This window comes from Neovison vison, chromosome 11 (assembly GCF_020171115.1).
Source record: "Neovison vison isolate M4711 chromosome 11, ASM_NN_V1, whole genome shotgun sequence".
Classification (NCBI taxonomy): Eukaryota; Metazoa; Chordata; class Mammalia; order Carnivora; family Mustelidae; genus Neogale; species Neogale vison.
Window position 1 is genome coordinate 24,510,259 of NC_058101.1, and position 16,208 is coordinate 24,526,466.

Here is a 16,208-nt window from a genome sequence, read left to right on the forward strand (position 1 = left end):
GCCTTGTATTTCTTTTTATTTATTCTGCTGGAGATTCATTGGGTTTCTTAAATCTGAGGATTTCTGTCTTTTGTAAATTCATAATAATTCTTTGTCAACATCTCTTTGAATATTGCTTCTACATTTTCTCTATTACTTCTTTCTTGTATTCTAATTTAATATAAGTTAGCTATCTTAATTATAGTCTCCATGTCTTCTTTCACAAATATATGTGTTCCTTTTTATTTTTTTTCCTTTAAAGTTTAATAGCTTAAAACATGCAGATCTCTGGTAGTTTTATAACTACCAGTATATTAAAAATATTTTTATTAAGAGCATTTAAATCACAAAACCAGCATAGGTTACTGCAAATCCAGTTAAAATCTTGCTCAATGAAACTAACAACAGCAATAGCTCTCATCCTAAATATATTCAGTGCACACATCTTGAGCTGTCTTAGCATCTGCAGTGTTAAGTTCAGATTTTCTTCTTTTTCTTTACCCTTGCATTGCAGTCAACTTCAAGCTCAGGGGATGGGAATTCTTCTATTATAATATAACATTAACCTATCAATATCATTATAATTTGAACTTGAGCCATAGAGTTGCAACAACATGTTTGTTTTTAGAGGAATTTTGGTTTGTGCAACTTTATTTTCAGTGATATGAATCCATAATCACATATATTTTTTAGGAATAATATGAAATATGTCTGCAATTATGGCTGATTCACAACTCATATAGCTTCCCCACAATTCTATATCTGTGTAGGAAATATGGAAAGACTGGAAGCTAGGACAGAGGTTGCCATGACAAGTGAACTTAGTTGTTTCGCTAGATAAATTTATTCCTCCTCTGGAATGGCAATTTTAGTTGTCAATCAGTGTGTTTACACTCCTGAAAGAGATTGTATATGTATGTGCCTAACCAACAGTTTCAATAGCTCTTGTGAGTTGTGTCAAAGCCACCTTGTCATTCTTCATTCAGTTCTTATTTCCTGTGAATTTTCATGGAGGCAGAGTTGGTATTTCTTCTTTGGGTGTGGACAAAAGTCACAAAAATGAAACCTTGATAACTCAAGTTATTCATCATAGGAAACTCTTCCAGTTACAGTAGGGACTCTTCTTGGCCCCTTATGTGATTACATAGTTCACTAAGTCCTTATGATTTTTAGGGTTGATGTTTTCCATTGGTCCCCAAATCACCCATTGAAGAGCAGTATTTTGATAAGTTGTGACATGTAGATAATAAAAAACAACTTCTTGGCTTTGACTCTGTTTCTCCCAACATACTGTTTTTCATTATATCATCAAGAATTTCTAAAGCGTTTGGCAAATCTTTAAAGAGTTCTTTGGCAAATATATGGTCTACTTTCTAGAGGTATAGGCATTGAAATGAGCGCCTATGCTTTCATTTTTAAGTTCCAGATCTAATTTGGGTCTCTTCTTGATGCCCTTGAAATCCATATGTTCCAGAGAATAAAATGTTCCATTATATTCTTTCTTTTTTAAAAAAGATTTTATTTATTTATTTGACAGATGGAGATCACAAGTAGGCAGAGAGGCAGGCAAAGAGAGAGAATGAAGCAGGATCCCTGCTGAGCAGCAAGCCTAGTGTGGGGCTTGATCCAAGGAACCTGGGATCATGACCCAAGCCAAAGGCAGGGGCTTTAACCCACTCAGCCACCCAGGCGCCTGTCCATTATTTTTCTTGTTTTCACTTTAAGCTTCTAAGATGAACCAATCAAAGCCCTACTGTGTAATTTGAGAACCCAGAGTCTTCAGAGGCCCAAGTCCATTTTCAAACATGTTATTCAATCATTGGGAATATCCAGAACAACTTATGTAGTGGCTTATATATTTCATTGGCACCTCTGATCAGGAGCCTCTCAGAGAAACCCCAGAGTATCCATATCAGCGTGACTACAATGTCTACTGCTATAATCTCCTTCCCATGTCTTAACTTTCATTTAAATTTTTTTCAATTTCTTTTCCCTTCTTCTGCACATTGAATAACTCTTCAGTTCTTCCTTCCAGTTCATTAATTCTCTCTTTCATTGTATCTAATGCTATATCCATCTACTGTGTTTTTAGTTCATTTATTATGTGTGTTTTTTTTTTTCACCTGGAAGTTCTATTTGGTTCTTTTTTCAAATCTACCTGATCACACTTCATAGTTCCTATACCTTATTATACCTCAAATATTCTTTTTGTAAAAATAATATCAAACCTAACCACTTTATATTTCCTAATTGGTAATTTCAATATCAGCCATTTTTGTAACTATAATCCTATTGTTATTTCTACTTATTCTCATTCAAATGTCTTGTTTCCTCTTGTGTTTTGTATTTTTATATTTTAGTGAGTTTATAATTACCTGAGGAAATACTTGAGGCCTTTGCTTAAGGTATGTATATTTACCTAGGAAGGCATTAGTAATCTTGAGTCACTTTAAATTAAATTCTAAGGGGGCATGTGGGTGGCTCAGTCCTTAAGCAACTATCTTTGGCTCAGGTCATGATCCTGGAGTTCTGGAAATGAGCCCTGCATCAGGCTCTGTGCTCACAGAGAAGCCTGCTTCTCTCTCTCCCACTCCCCCTGCTTGTGTTCCCTCTCTTGCTGTGTCTCTGTCAAATAAATAAATAAGATCTTTAAAAAAAATAAATTCTAAGGTTAGGTATTTGGGGATCACATATGGAGTGCAAATTTTAGATTCTGGCTCTAAAACCTTATGAGAACTACTTGTGAATAGGAATTTCAGACTCTACTCAGAGTCAAGATTGAGATAAAATATTTATTTACTATGTTCTTTTGTGGGCTAGATTTTCTTCTTTTGGTTTACCCTTGCATTAAAGATGTCAACTTCTGGGTCCTGGCCTATTTAGGGATTTGTATGTGTGTTCATCCTGTTCAGGTCCTAGGCATTGTATCTTTATCCCTTCTTGATTCCCATTAAAATGAAGACTCTAGGCCACCAGGAATAAGCAAATGTTTTCAGGGTCCCATTACTTTAGGGTGGTTACCTTTGAAAATTTGTATTTTCTTATATTTTTAGACTCTAATGATTTCCATTATTTTCCTGACAAATCATTTAAGCATTTTAACATCTTTTATCCAGCATTTTTAGGTGTCATAAGCCAGGAAGTTCTTCATAATATTTATTCTTTAATTTGTGGGAAGTGGAAGTTTGGGAGTATTCTTACATACTCTAATTTACAAGGTTTCTATTGTAAAGTAAGCTGAATTGAGGAATTGACATAGTTCTTCTCCTGCCCCAGTTAAAAAAAAAAAAAAGTCATCTGAACACTCAAATTCCTGAGCTTTTGGAGCCACATTATAATTTTGCCTCATTATAGCATGGTTGCTACTGTCCTAGTGTAACACTGGACAACTTATGCTAGTAGAAGATAGACTAAATGTATAGAGAGTGATAAGGAACAATGTCTGGTTCATGGATCAGCACTCACCATGAGTTACCTACTCTGAGATTCACAGCAACCTAATGAAATGGGTAGTATTGCTTTCATTTTATAAATAAGAAATCTAAGCCTCAGTGATGTTAAGTAACTCATCAGAAGAAGACAGGAGGAGCTGGAATGTTCTGCAAGATCATCCAGGCATGTCTTCCTAGAACAAGCCTTCAGACGATCCTGTAGGTCAGTCATTTATTCATTAATCCATCCACCCATCCATCCATCCATCATCCATCCATCCATCCATCCGTGAATTCATTCAATAAACCTTCCTTGAGAACTTGCCATGTGTGTCATGCTGTGCTAGATACTGACAAGAAAAATGGATAAGATCAAGAGTTTACATTCTTATGCAGAAGGCATATAAACAATTTTAATATATTTAATAAATTGTATATTTAATAATATAAATGATTTAATATAAATTTAATATATTTAATTTAAAATATAACCATTTAAATTAAATGATAGGGATTTTGAGAACATTGGGAAGGGCATTACCGATACCAGCTCATGTATAGTTGGGGTGGGAAAAGGGAAGGTGGTTGCTGACTGAAATGGGTGGTGAGATAAAGGATAGAGGTAGGAACATCAATAACAAGTAAAGATGGAGCATTCTTTTAGGAGATGGCTGCTCCTTTTTCTCTAAAAGAAGTGGAAATAATAAGAGCTTAAAACTATTGTCTTTAAAAAGGATTTATTCCTTACAGTTACCGGCACAAAAGCTTTTCAGATTCTGCCACTTGCTGGATGGAACAGATCAGTGATGGTTTGGTTATCCAGCTTGTGATCTTTTCTGGAATTGAAACATCACACAGAGGAAAGACTTGTCTGGTACAACTGCTTTTAACTTCGTTTTCTTCTTGATTGTTCAAGCCCTTATATCAGAAACTTTAATCCAATTTTCTCATACCCCATCTCCCTACTGATCAACAAAGGTTCCATGCTGGGTCTTGCAAAATTAAGCTGTAAGCTTTTCTTCTACCAAAGGTTCAAATCTGAGCACAGATGTCAGAGTTAATCCAGTTACCCTGGCACTCTTAAACCCCTAGAAAAGTAGATTTGTCTTGATGCCTTTTTAATAGTACAGAATTTTCCTCCACACAGCAACTTTCTTCACTTTCTTGGTTATACCTAATTGGGTTTATCTTTGTCTGAAGCAACATGATGGACAGACCTCTTGGCAAGCGGACAGTGTTTACTTCTAGGGCTTAAAATGTGGGTCATAGACACTGCTAGCAACTAAATATCCACTGGGAATCCTTATCCCCCTCTAGCTGTTTGTTCTGAAAACAAAACTGTCATCAATGATCCTGGAAAACAGAACCTGGAGCTTTAGGGATGTGTAGAAGTTACATGATATTATAGCTAAACTGAGTATGCCCAGTGGTGTTAATTGGGGTCAACTTCCAACATGCTTTTGAGGTCTGTGATTGCTATCATTACAGCTTAAGTCTCAAAGGCTGCACATTTATCACTAGTCTAACCCAATCCCTGGTCTTCTAGATAAGTCATTTGCCATTATAGTTGAACATAGAAATTGAGATTGGGGTCTTTCTTAACTCAATTTCTGCTGAATGATCTCTACTCAGTCCTTTATATCTGTAATTCTTGGCAGTACAGTTTGGACAGGACAGAAAGACTTGTATCAAATTCTGACTATAAATGCTTTTTAAATATATGACCTTGGGCAAATGACTCAACCTTCATCAGCTTCTTCATGTGTAAAATTGGATAATAATGTTCATTTCAAAGGTTTCTTTGTGGACTAATTGAAATGTATGTAAAGCACCTAGCATAGGACATGGGCTTAGAATGAGTGCTCAGTAAATAAAGTAAGTAGTGTCATTCTGATTTCCTTATTAACAAAGGAATCATGTCTTCAGTTCTACCAAGAATGGGTTGCTGACTGATTGCCAAGAAAAGAGGGACTATAGATTTAGGTTAAAGATTGTATGGAGAACAATAATGAAAAGTCAAATGGAGAATGGTAGACTGATTTCCTACACTCACCTCTGTCCTGTCTTTGGAAAATACTTTACAATATTGCAAGAAATACTAAATAAAATGGAAAGATGTTTAGAAGGTGAGCGAGGTTGAAATTATGCCATTTTTTGCAGTCCTGATCCTGTCTGTTGCCATAGCTCGAATCCATCATCCCCCTTGTGTACAGGTCTCTGTTGGCTGTTCTTCGCTTCTCACTCCAGGATTCTTGAGATCACTTTGTCTTGTGTGCCAGGAGTTGGCTCTTAAACTAAAGGAGCTCTGTTGGGTGTGGTGATGAAGGAGGCATGCTGAAAAGTGACTGTAAGAAAAGCCCAGCCACAGTTGTATACTGGATGCTGGGATAGGAATGTGGGGAAAATGGCCATGAGACAGCATCTCTGTCCTTAAACTGCTCACCACAGTTCAGTACGTGAGACTGACCAGCACACAGACAATGCCATTGCAGAGCAATGAGTGTCACACAGGCTTCAACAGAGAGTTCTAGGAGTTACACCCAGATATAGGGACATTAATGCTCAAAGGTAAAGATGTAAATAAGGAGTCAGCCAGAAGAGCTGACATGTGTGCACATGTTTAGTGGGGTATAAGGTGGGAGTAGGAATGTGAGGAAGAGACAAACAAGAAGCATTTGGAAAATGCTTCTGGTGTGAAGGTACACTTTTGTGGTGCTTGGAGGTGAGAAGAGCAAGGGATACTGGAGGAACTGTTTGCTAAACTGCTACTGATGCCCCGCCTTGCCTCTCTGGTGTCTGGTGAATGGGTTCTTTTGTCTATGAAAGATTCCCTGGTGACCTGCCCAGCAGCAAGGTGGAGTATTCCTCTGCTCTGAAGACCGACTTTGAGAGCCTAGTCCTTTTCTCATTTCATCTCTTCGGTATTTTTTCTTTTGTTCTCTCTTCCTCCTCCTTTACTTCCCTAAATGTTTCTACTGCGACTCTGTGCTATGTTGAAGGAGCTTTGCTGCAATGTGGAACTCTCAGGGAACAAACCCACAGGGGTAGGATCTGGGGTGCAGTCCGCGGCGACCTTCCTCCCTAGGCATTCCCTGTTCACCAGGCGTTGACACTCACAATCTGAGCTTCCTGCTGTGTTGAGCCCCCACTTTGGCCCTGGTCTGTAATCCCCAGGGCCTCTTTGCCAGCTTTCTTCTAAAAGAGGGCTTTTCTTTCAGCTCCTATGTTCAGAAAAGAAGCCATAGTGTTTCTTCCTGCATCCCGTTCTGTCTCTCAACTCCTAAGTGAAAGTGTTTTACAGTCATCAGAATCCTGACCAGGAAAATCATCCATAATCCACCATTCACAGAAATATCGCTGCAACAATTTCAGTCTTCCTCCTTCTTCCTCTCTCCCTGTCCCTTTTTCTCCCCAACCCCTCTTCCTTATGTCTCCTCTTTCACTCTCCATTTCTCTCCCCTTCTCTTCTCCCTCACACCATGTACAAAAAATCTCTTGGCTGTCTCTCCTCAACTTTCAAAGCTTTTACAATGATCATTTCCCAGTTTCCCAGTCTCTCAGCCCTTTCCACGCAATCCAAAATTTATGTCTTTCTAAAAGTCTAACTAATATTTATTGAGACTCTAATATATGCTACATGCCACACACACACACACACACACACACACACACACACAGTGATTATATCTACTCTTTTAGGTGAAAAAATGAAAGGTCAGAGATATAAAGTAATTTGACTAAGATCAGCTAGTTTATAGCTGAAAATTCAGTTCAAGTCTGACTTAAAAGGAATACAAAATTCCTTTTGTATTTTATAATTTTTTTCTGATTGTGAAACATTTATGTAGAAAAAATCACAGATGTACCTTCATCTTAATTTTATTTTATTAAAAGAAAACCAATTAAGAATATATAGACTAAAAAGTAAAAAAATAAATAAGTAAAGAAGTACCTTCCCATATGCTGCATCCTAACTCACCATTAACATTTTATGGCTTATGTTCTGTCTTTATCTTATACAGTCTTAAATAAATATTTATAAAATTGGCACATATAAGTGCATGTATATATTTTTCCAGCTTGAGATATATAATAATATGCACACATATAACCTTGTGTAAGTTTATGGTATACAATGTGATAATTTGATACACATATATTACAAAATGATTGCCAAAATAAGATAAGTTAACATATCAATGACCTCATGTAATTATCTCTTTTGTACAAAAGACTTGATGAAAATATTTAAGTTTGATTTTCTTATTAACTGTTAAGTACACAAAATGGTATTATTAAAATACTAGTCACCACACTGTGCATTAGACCCCCAGAATTCATTCATCTTATAACTGGAAATTTGTATGCTGTGACCAACATCTTCCCCTTACTCCAATCTCCAGCTCCCAGCCACCACAATTCTACTTTCTATTTTTGAGTTTGGTTTTTAAATTCCATGTATAAGTGATATCATACAATATTTGTCTTTCTCTGATTTATTTCATTTAACATGATATGTATGTATACATTATATATGTGTGTATATGTATATATGTGTATATATATATATAATTTTCTACAACTGATTAATTTCAGGCTGAATTTCACCTATTCACACCCTTTTCAGAAGTATATAAAATCATCCCACTGAACATCTTCTAACAATAAGTTCTTAAAAAGTATTTGTCAGTTGTTTGTTGATAAACAATTACATCATTGTTTAGATTCATAATTCTTGGATTCCTGCTACATTGAATATTTTTCAAATGTTTATTGATTGTTAATATTTCTTAATTTCATTTTCTTTAGAGCAAGGTTTGGCAAACTAAGTCCATGGGCCAAATCTAGTTCTCAGTCTGTTTCTGAAAGCAGAACTTTATTGGGATATAGCCACATCTCTTTCATTTATGTGTTTTCTATGACTGCTTTTGTGCCTTTTTGCAGAGTTGTGTAATTGTGACAGAAACAGTATGGTCTGCAAAGTTTAAAATATGGACCTTTACAAATCTGGACCTTTACATAAAGTTTGCTCACCCCTGCTCTTGAGAATAAACTCCTATATTGTCAATCTCCTATTTCCTTTATCTTGTATTTTCAGTACTTTTCTCATATGTCTTGAGTTGATTTTCTTCATGCTACTCCTCCTCAGTAAGAGAGATATCTCTATGTGTTTTCCAATAAGCAAGATGCAGGGATTTCCCTTGATTGTCCTTGCTGAATCCCAGCCTTCTGGTTGAGCCCTTTCTCAGATCTATGGAAAAATGATTGTACATTTCACGCCTAATTCCCAGGGTCCAGCTGGTGCTCATGTGACCTGGCTCTGAGATTCTAAGAGAAGGTTTTATATTACCATTCACTGTTTGTTTCACTGATGTAAACCATTAATGAAATCACTGGTATTTCTATTATTTTTGAGAGGCATTATGATATAATTTTTAGAAGCATGGATCCTGGAATCAGATTATCTGATTAAAGTATTAGGTCTACCACTTTTTTAAAAAATTTTTTATTTCTTTTAGTGTAACAGTATATTCATTTTTTTTAACCAAACTGTTACAACTTAGCATATTCTTTTTTTAATTAATTAATTTATTTTCAGAAACACAGTATTCATTATTTTTTCACCACACCCAGTGCTCCATGCAATCCGTGCCCTCTATAATACCCACCACCTGGTACCCCAACCTCCCACCCCCCCACCCCTTCAAACCCCTCAGATTGTTTTTCAGAGTCCATAGTCTCTCATGGGGAGTCTCTCACCTCCCCTTCCAATTTACCCCAACTCCCTTCTCCTCTCTAACACCCCTTGTCCTCCATGATTATTTGTTATGCTCCACAAATAAGTGAAACCATATGATAATTGACTCTCTCTGCTTGACTTATTTCACTCAGCATAATCTCTTCCAGTCCTGTCCATGTTCTACAAAAGTTGGGTATTCGTCCTTTCTATTGGAGGCATAATACTCCATAGTGTATATGGACCACATCTTCCTTATCCATTCGTCCATTGAAGGGCATCTTGGTCCTTTCCATAGTTTGGCAACCGTGGCCATTGCTGCTATAAACATTGGGGTACAGATGGCCCTTCTTTTCACGACATCTGTATCTTTGGGGTAAATACCCAGGAGTGCAATGGCAGGGTCATAGGGAAGCTCTATTTTTAATTTCTTGAGGAATCTCCACACTGTTTTCCAAAGTGACTGCACCAACTTGCATTCCCACCAACAGTGTAAGAGGGTTCCCCTTTCTCCACATCCTCTCCAACACATTGTTTCCTGTCCTGCTAATTTTGGCCATTCTAACTGGTATAAGGTGTTATCTCAATGTGGTTTTAATTTGAATCTCCCTGATGGCTAGTGATGATGAACATTTTTTCATGTGTCTGATAGCCATTTGTATGTCTTCATTGGAGAAGTGTCTGTTCATATCTTCTGCCCATTTTTTGACATGATTTTCTGTTTTGTGTGTGTTGAGTTTGAGGAGTTCTTTATAGATCCTGGATATCAACCTTTTGTCTGTACTGTCATTTGCAAATATCTTCTCCCATTCCGTGGGTTGCCTCTTTGTTTTGTTGACTGTTTCCTTTGCTGTGCAGAAGATTTTGATCTTGATGAAGTCCCAAAAGTTCACCTTTGCTTTTGTTCCCTTTGCCTTTGGAGACATATCTTGAAAGAAGTTGCTGTGGCCTATGTTCTCCTCTAGGATTCTGATGGATTCCTGTTTCATGTTGAGGTCTTTTATCCATTTTGAGTTTATCTTTGTGTATGGTGTAAGAGAATGGTCGAGTTTCATTCTTCTACAAATAGCTGTCCAGTTCTCCCAGCACCATCTATTGAAGAGACTGTCTTTTTTCCACTCTATATTTTTTCCTGTTTTGTCGAAGATTATTTGACTGTAGAGTTGAGGGTCCATATCTGGGCTCTCTACTCTGTTCCACTGGTCTATGTCTGTTTTTATGCCAGCTTGTCTCCAGGTCTACCACTTATTAACTGTGAATTTGGGCAAATTACTTTTGCTTGTTTGCCAGTTTCCCATCATCCATAAAAGTCATGGGGATTATGCTATTATCTTTCTCATATGGTTGTAAATAAGACTGTGCTCCCTGGGATATCCCTGGGCTCTTCATCATTCCCCAGCCCCCCTTGCTGTGATTTGGGCCATGTGACGACTTCTGGCCAATGGCCTGGGAGTGGAAAAGTCATATGTTATTTCAAGACTGGGGCAGGTAAGAGTCAGTTTGCCCTCTGCATCCCTCTCTTTCTATACAACAGTGTCCTTGGGTGGTATCTCAAGGTGGAGGGTCCCTGAATCCTTGAGTTTCGAGCTGCAGGAGAGTCACTGCTTACCCAAATCAAACCTTGAATGAATAAGAAATAAACTTGTGCCAAAGATGGAGATTTTGGAGTTACTTTATTTTTCCCATGACATAGGTTATGCTAGTATTCTGACTAATACAGGGTTGTTCTAAACACTAACTAATATATAAAAAGCACTTGGATGAATGCCTAGCATATTAAGTGCTATAAGAATGTTTTCCTTCTTATCCCTCTTCTTATTATTAAAAAGATGATAATTCTTAGCATTGACTCTTTTGCTTTCTACTCATACCTTTATCCCTCTACTTACTCTATTTATAAAGAAACACCCGCATAAGGATGGATACACACACACACACACAAAATATTGTCTTATAGCAGTTAGTGGTCTATAAGTAGGTCTAGAATATGACTTAAAGTAAGTCTTAAGTAAGTCTTAAATATGACTCTGTCCCTGAGCAAGAGAAAGGAATATGTGTGTCTTGTTACCTTCTCTCAGGTTGCTAATAGTTTTGTTTCATGTGGGAACGCACAGACATTCATTTTGTTTTCCCAGTACACTTCAGTTCGCCTTAAGGTTAGTAGAAATTTCTCCCAGATTCTGCAGTAGGCTGCTTTATCTCTCAGTGTTAATCATTTTCATCTTTTTCTGAGTCTCCATTGATTCTTTATCAAACCATCAGTCTTGTTTCTGATCTCCACTGGTATTCACTCATGCTTCTCACACAGATTACAGTCAGTCCATACATTCTTCATAAACTTATTTTCATTCCAAAGCTGTTTGCTTTGATTACTCTTTCATTAGTTGGAACATGGAACACAGGAAAATAGATGCGATTAAGAGAGTTGCTGAAGTTCAGTATTTTCAATCCCCTATATTGTTGCTCATTTCGAATACCAAGCCATCCTTTGTTTCTTCTTTGACATATCAGTTCTGCATAATCTAACTTACTTGTTCTTGGAAAATGTAACCCTATTATTCACTGTTTACATCTGAGCTCCAGTGTATATCATCTCTCCATGCTCTTTTGGAGTCAATAGATTTAAGAAAGTGTAAATGGGCCAATGATTTAACATGGAGTGGAAAAATGAGTAGAGTGCAAATCATGAGGGGATTTAAATTTGAAACTTAAGACTTTGCATTGTATGGAATGTGGTAACTCTATATGATATGCATTTTGGAATGATGATCCTGGTAAGAAACACAGAAGACAGTGAAGAGGAGGAAGATAAGGAGGCCCGGAACAAGGTGAATAAGAATGTGTGTGTGACCCAAAAGCATTTGGCTTACCGACTCACCCTTCGGGGTATAGGGAGGAATGATAAAACAGTTGTGAGGAAGGTAGAACTGATAGGACTTGATGTCTGGTTAAAGAAGCCATAGGGTGATTCTAGGTTTTTTATTTGAGTCACTGTGAGTGTTGGTGTCATTTATTCATCAAAGTTCATCCCATAAGAGGCAAAGAAGATTTTTGGAGAAGGTGATTTCTTTTTTGTATGTGTTCTGTTTGAGATGTCTTCAGGATATCCCGTCGGGATGTCTGAAAGGCATTTGAATGTATAAGTGCAAGCTCAGAGAAGGTAGGCAGAGTAGGGAAGTGTAAAGAAGTAGCTCAGTAATCGTCAGTGTAGTGGAGACAGCTGAGAGGTGGCAATACCACTGGTGGAGCCCTGAGGTGTGTGAATAGGCAGCTGGGATCTGAGGAACAGCAGCAGTGTTACTAAAGGATAGCATTAGTCTGCTGTGCCCATGACATCCAGGGGGTTCCTGGGGATTCTAAAGGTGAGAGAATCCTAATGGAAAAGAAACAGGTGTTCAGCTGATGTTGATGTCCTGATGTTCAGCTGATGGGGCTCTGGAGCCAGCAAACACTGACATATTAAAGTGATCTCATCAGCACGTACATGCAGAATGGCTTATCCATTACTATTCAGTAATAGAAATACTTCACGTTTTTCTCTTCAAAATACTATCTTGTTCTTTTTCTTCTCTCATTCGCACAGAGATTATTGCCCCATATGGAGGCAGCATATTGTGAAAATAGCAGGGACTTCAGAAACGTTTATTTTAGATCTACATTCTGGGTAGAAACTTACTAACTAGGTAAAATTGGTGAAAACGGCTTTGCTTCCCTGAACCTCAGTTTCCTTGGGAACCTCACATACTATTGAGAAGTTTAAACAAGGTAATATCAAAACATTTGAAACAGTTTTCTTTATTTTAAATGATTGGTACTTTCGTGCTTTCATGTCAGTTTGTCTTCCAGAGACCTTTTTCTTCTCCACAAAAGAGGGTCAGTGTACCACTTTCTGGCAAATGTTCCAGTACCCTTCACTGAGGCCCAAGAACCCCACCCTCATTTTAATGACTGTTAGCTTTATCTTCCTTTCAGGTGTGCATCTGATAGACTCTGACTAATTAAGTAGGGTTCTTTTTCACTTTTATGAAGTTCCAGAAAACCATTCAACAAAACAGATGGGTTCCCTAACCCTTTTATGTGGGCCTTGGAAATTGCAGTCAAATCCTCTGGTAGTACAGCCTTGTGTAAAGTAACTTCATTTTTCTGAGCACTGTGGACAGAGATCTCTGCTGCCTCTGTTTCTCTTTCTGCCCATGAAGGTCTTATCTGTCTCACTGATCTCTTTGAGATTTGTGATCTTGAATTCCTCTTTTATTTATCCTTGTGGTCATTGATTGAACTTCACATCCTCTCAGTAGTTTTTGGCCTGGGCAATTATGTGGATTCCTCTAATCTTCTGTAAATGATATAGCCATTTTACTGGGATGTTCAAATACTTGATAAAAGATAGGGCTCTGTCCACCAAAACACTGTGGTCATAGTTTGGTTATGGCCTTACTGAGAAAACACACAGAGATGAATTTTAATGGTTCTTGTATTTTCTTTTCATCTACTTCAAGATAGATTCTTTGTGTGGCTCCTTCCCTTTGTCATTATTAGCCTGGGACCAAGGGCATTGAGGACAGTTGGGAAGCCTGACTCACAATCCCTAATCTTGGACCTCAGAGATATCTTAAAGGTGAAGCTTATGTACTGGAGGATTTCCAAAGCAATATGGAAGGACCATTCTCCTTTTCTTGGCCAGTCTTATTGATTTTTAGGAAAAGAAGCCATTACCACAACCTCTTTAATCCATGTCATTGTATGAATATCTCTTTGTCCCTTTCAACAGTTAAATACTTAGTGTTTTATATCCTAAAGTGGCCTGCATCAGACTATAGAGTACTTTGTTTTATCTTAACTACCTTCAGAAAAATGACTGAAGCTACTATCCTCATAGGCACCTTATAAGTCTTATTGCTCTAAACTATTTTAAAATTAGTAACTGGTGGAAAATTATTTTGTAACATTTGTGAACAGCATCATAGCCTACTGAAGAGCTTTTTAACATAATAATGACCTCCTTTTTTTTTTTTAAACTCTGGAGTTGCCCTTCTGTTTTCTGAAGTTACTTTAAGGATCATCTTTCAGAAGGAAAACAACCTGGCATATAAACCACTTCTGAGCCTGTTTATCCAGAGTGCAGAGTGAAGATACTATTAGGTGTGAAAAAACAATTAATTTCATGGGTATTAAGCAGTAGTTTCAAGATTCATCTTCAGGGGTCAAGTGTCTCGGGCTGCTGTTGAACAAGAGGATGTTGATGCAGTGCCCCTGAGGAAGACAAGAAGTTAATTGAATATTGCTGAATTTGTTTTTTGAATAAATATTTAGAAAGATGCACTCTTTACTTTTCATCTTTTCACCTGCATAACCAATTATACATCTATAAAAATAAAAAGTCCACAACGAGGACCAGATGCATTGTACCTCCTGGGAGAGTGAAGAGGGGTGGGAGAAAAGGAGTGGGGGGATGACCAGGAAAGGGAAGACAAATGAAGCAGCCAGAGATGTGTCTCAGGAAGAGCCTGGGGAGATGATTCTGGAACCTCCTTGGTCTGTGAACTAGACTGGAAAGTTTCAGCCTGAGCTAAGAACTCATAAATACCACTGGTAAGTGAGTTAATCATTTATTTGAATATGGAAACTATGCACAGGACTCAGGGTTAAAGGTTAACAGGCAGGGCTTTAAAAATAATTTCTCTAAGTAGGCAGTAATAGACTACAACTAATGTCTTCTGTCCCCACATTAAAACAAGAAACTGATTCAAATGAACTAATGCATCCTGTATTCAAAATTATAAAAAAGCTATGATTGAGAAATTAAGGAAAGCTGAAATCTTAAAATAGAAATAAAATAACTATATATTATATAGCATATAACAGATATTGGGAAGTTATTTGTGCATATGTTGATCTTTCTGAATAGATAGTGGTTCAAGGAAGGACTTTGTCTTCATGTTTCTGTTCCTCACAGTGGGTTAACTCAATAAACAGGAGTTGAAGTCAATTCAAGTCAACTTCACACTTGCATTGTGGTTGTATATTGTGTATGCTGAAGAAAAAAATCAATGAAATTGTTTATAGTACCAAGAATCCCCTAAACTGGATTTAATTGACCTATACCTTCAAACTGGGAAAAACAGGAAAAAATGATATACTTATTACTTAGTAAAATTAAGGTATATGTTTTAAGCAACTAGAAATAAATCCAGCTGTTATGTTTCACACACCCCAAAATCAAGTGGACTGAAAATAGATTACTAACCAGCACAACCATCACAATTACAGCAAACATTCAAAGTAGAGACACTATTCCAGATATTTTACATATTAGTGCATTTAATTCTCATATAACCCTTTAAGATAGCTAAGTATTGTCCTCATTTTACAAAGAAATAAACTGAGGCACAGAGAGGTTATACTACTTGCCCAAGGTGATACAACCAGTTAGTGGCAGGGCCTGGATTTGAATCAATGAAGGTATGTTCTAGACTGGGGTGGACCCTTACTTTACTACTTCACTATGGTATTGTGAAAAAAGCTGGAGTAAGCATAGAAAAAAAATACTGTAAAATTACTAGATAAGGAACATTTCATTTCATGTGAGGTATTCAAGGAAGACTTTAAAAAGGAGGCACAATGTGAGTTAAATAAATGAGCTGGATGTCAGCAGGTGGAGAAGGAAACAGATCATGGAAGAATGGGGTCGGTTTGCAATGATGGATGGAGGAGATGAAGGAAGGTGTTTCAGATGAGAAAAAAAGGAGAAGAAATAGTATGGAGTAAGATAATTTGGGGAAATAGTAGATAGACCAATTTAGTTAGAGAAGACAAATGTAGTGCTGACGCAGGAGATAACCTTGGAAAAGCACAGATGATGGAGGGGTGAATTTGATCCCTAAGGCAATAGGGAAATTATTGAAAACTTTTAAGCTAGTAAATGACATGAATAGAAAACAGTCCCAGCTTTCTCTAGACCAAGAATGGGCCTAGAGACTCGGAAACCAATCCTGCTCCATACTGAATTTAATTAAAAGTCAAGCCCAAGTATAGAGCATGGGTTTCAAGGGTCTCAAATC

General features: G+C 37.3%; 1 pseudogene; it reads right to left on the reverse strand.

Moving 5' to 3' along the window:
* Positions 1 to 505: 505 nt before the first annotated feature.
* The window catches only part of LOC122890194, a 147,188-nt pseudogene continuing 131,485 nt past the window's right edge, over positions 506 to 16,208 (reverse strand).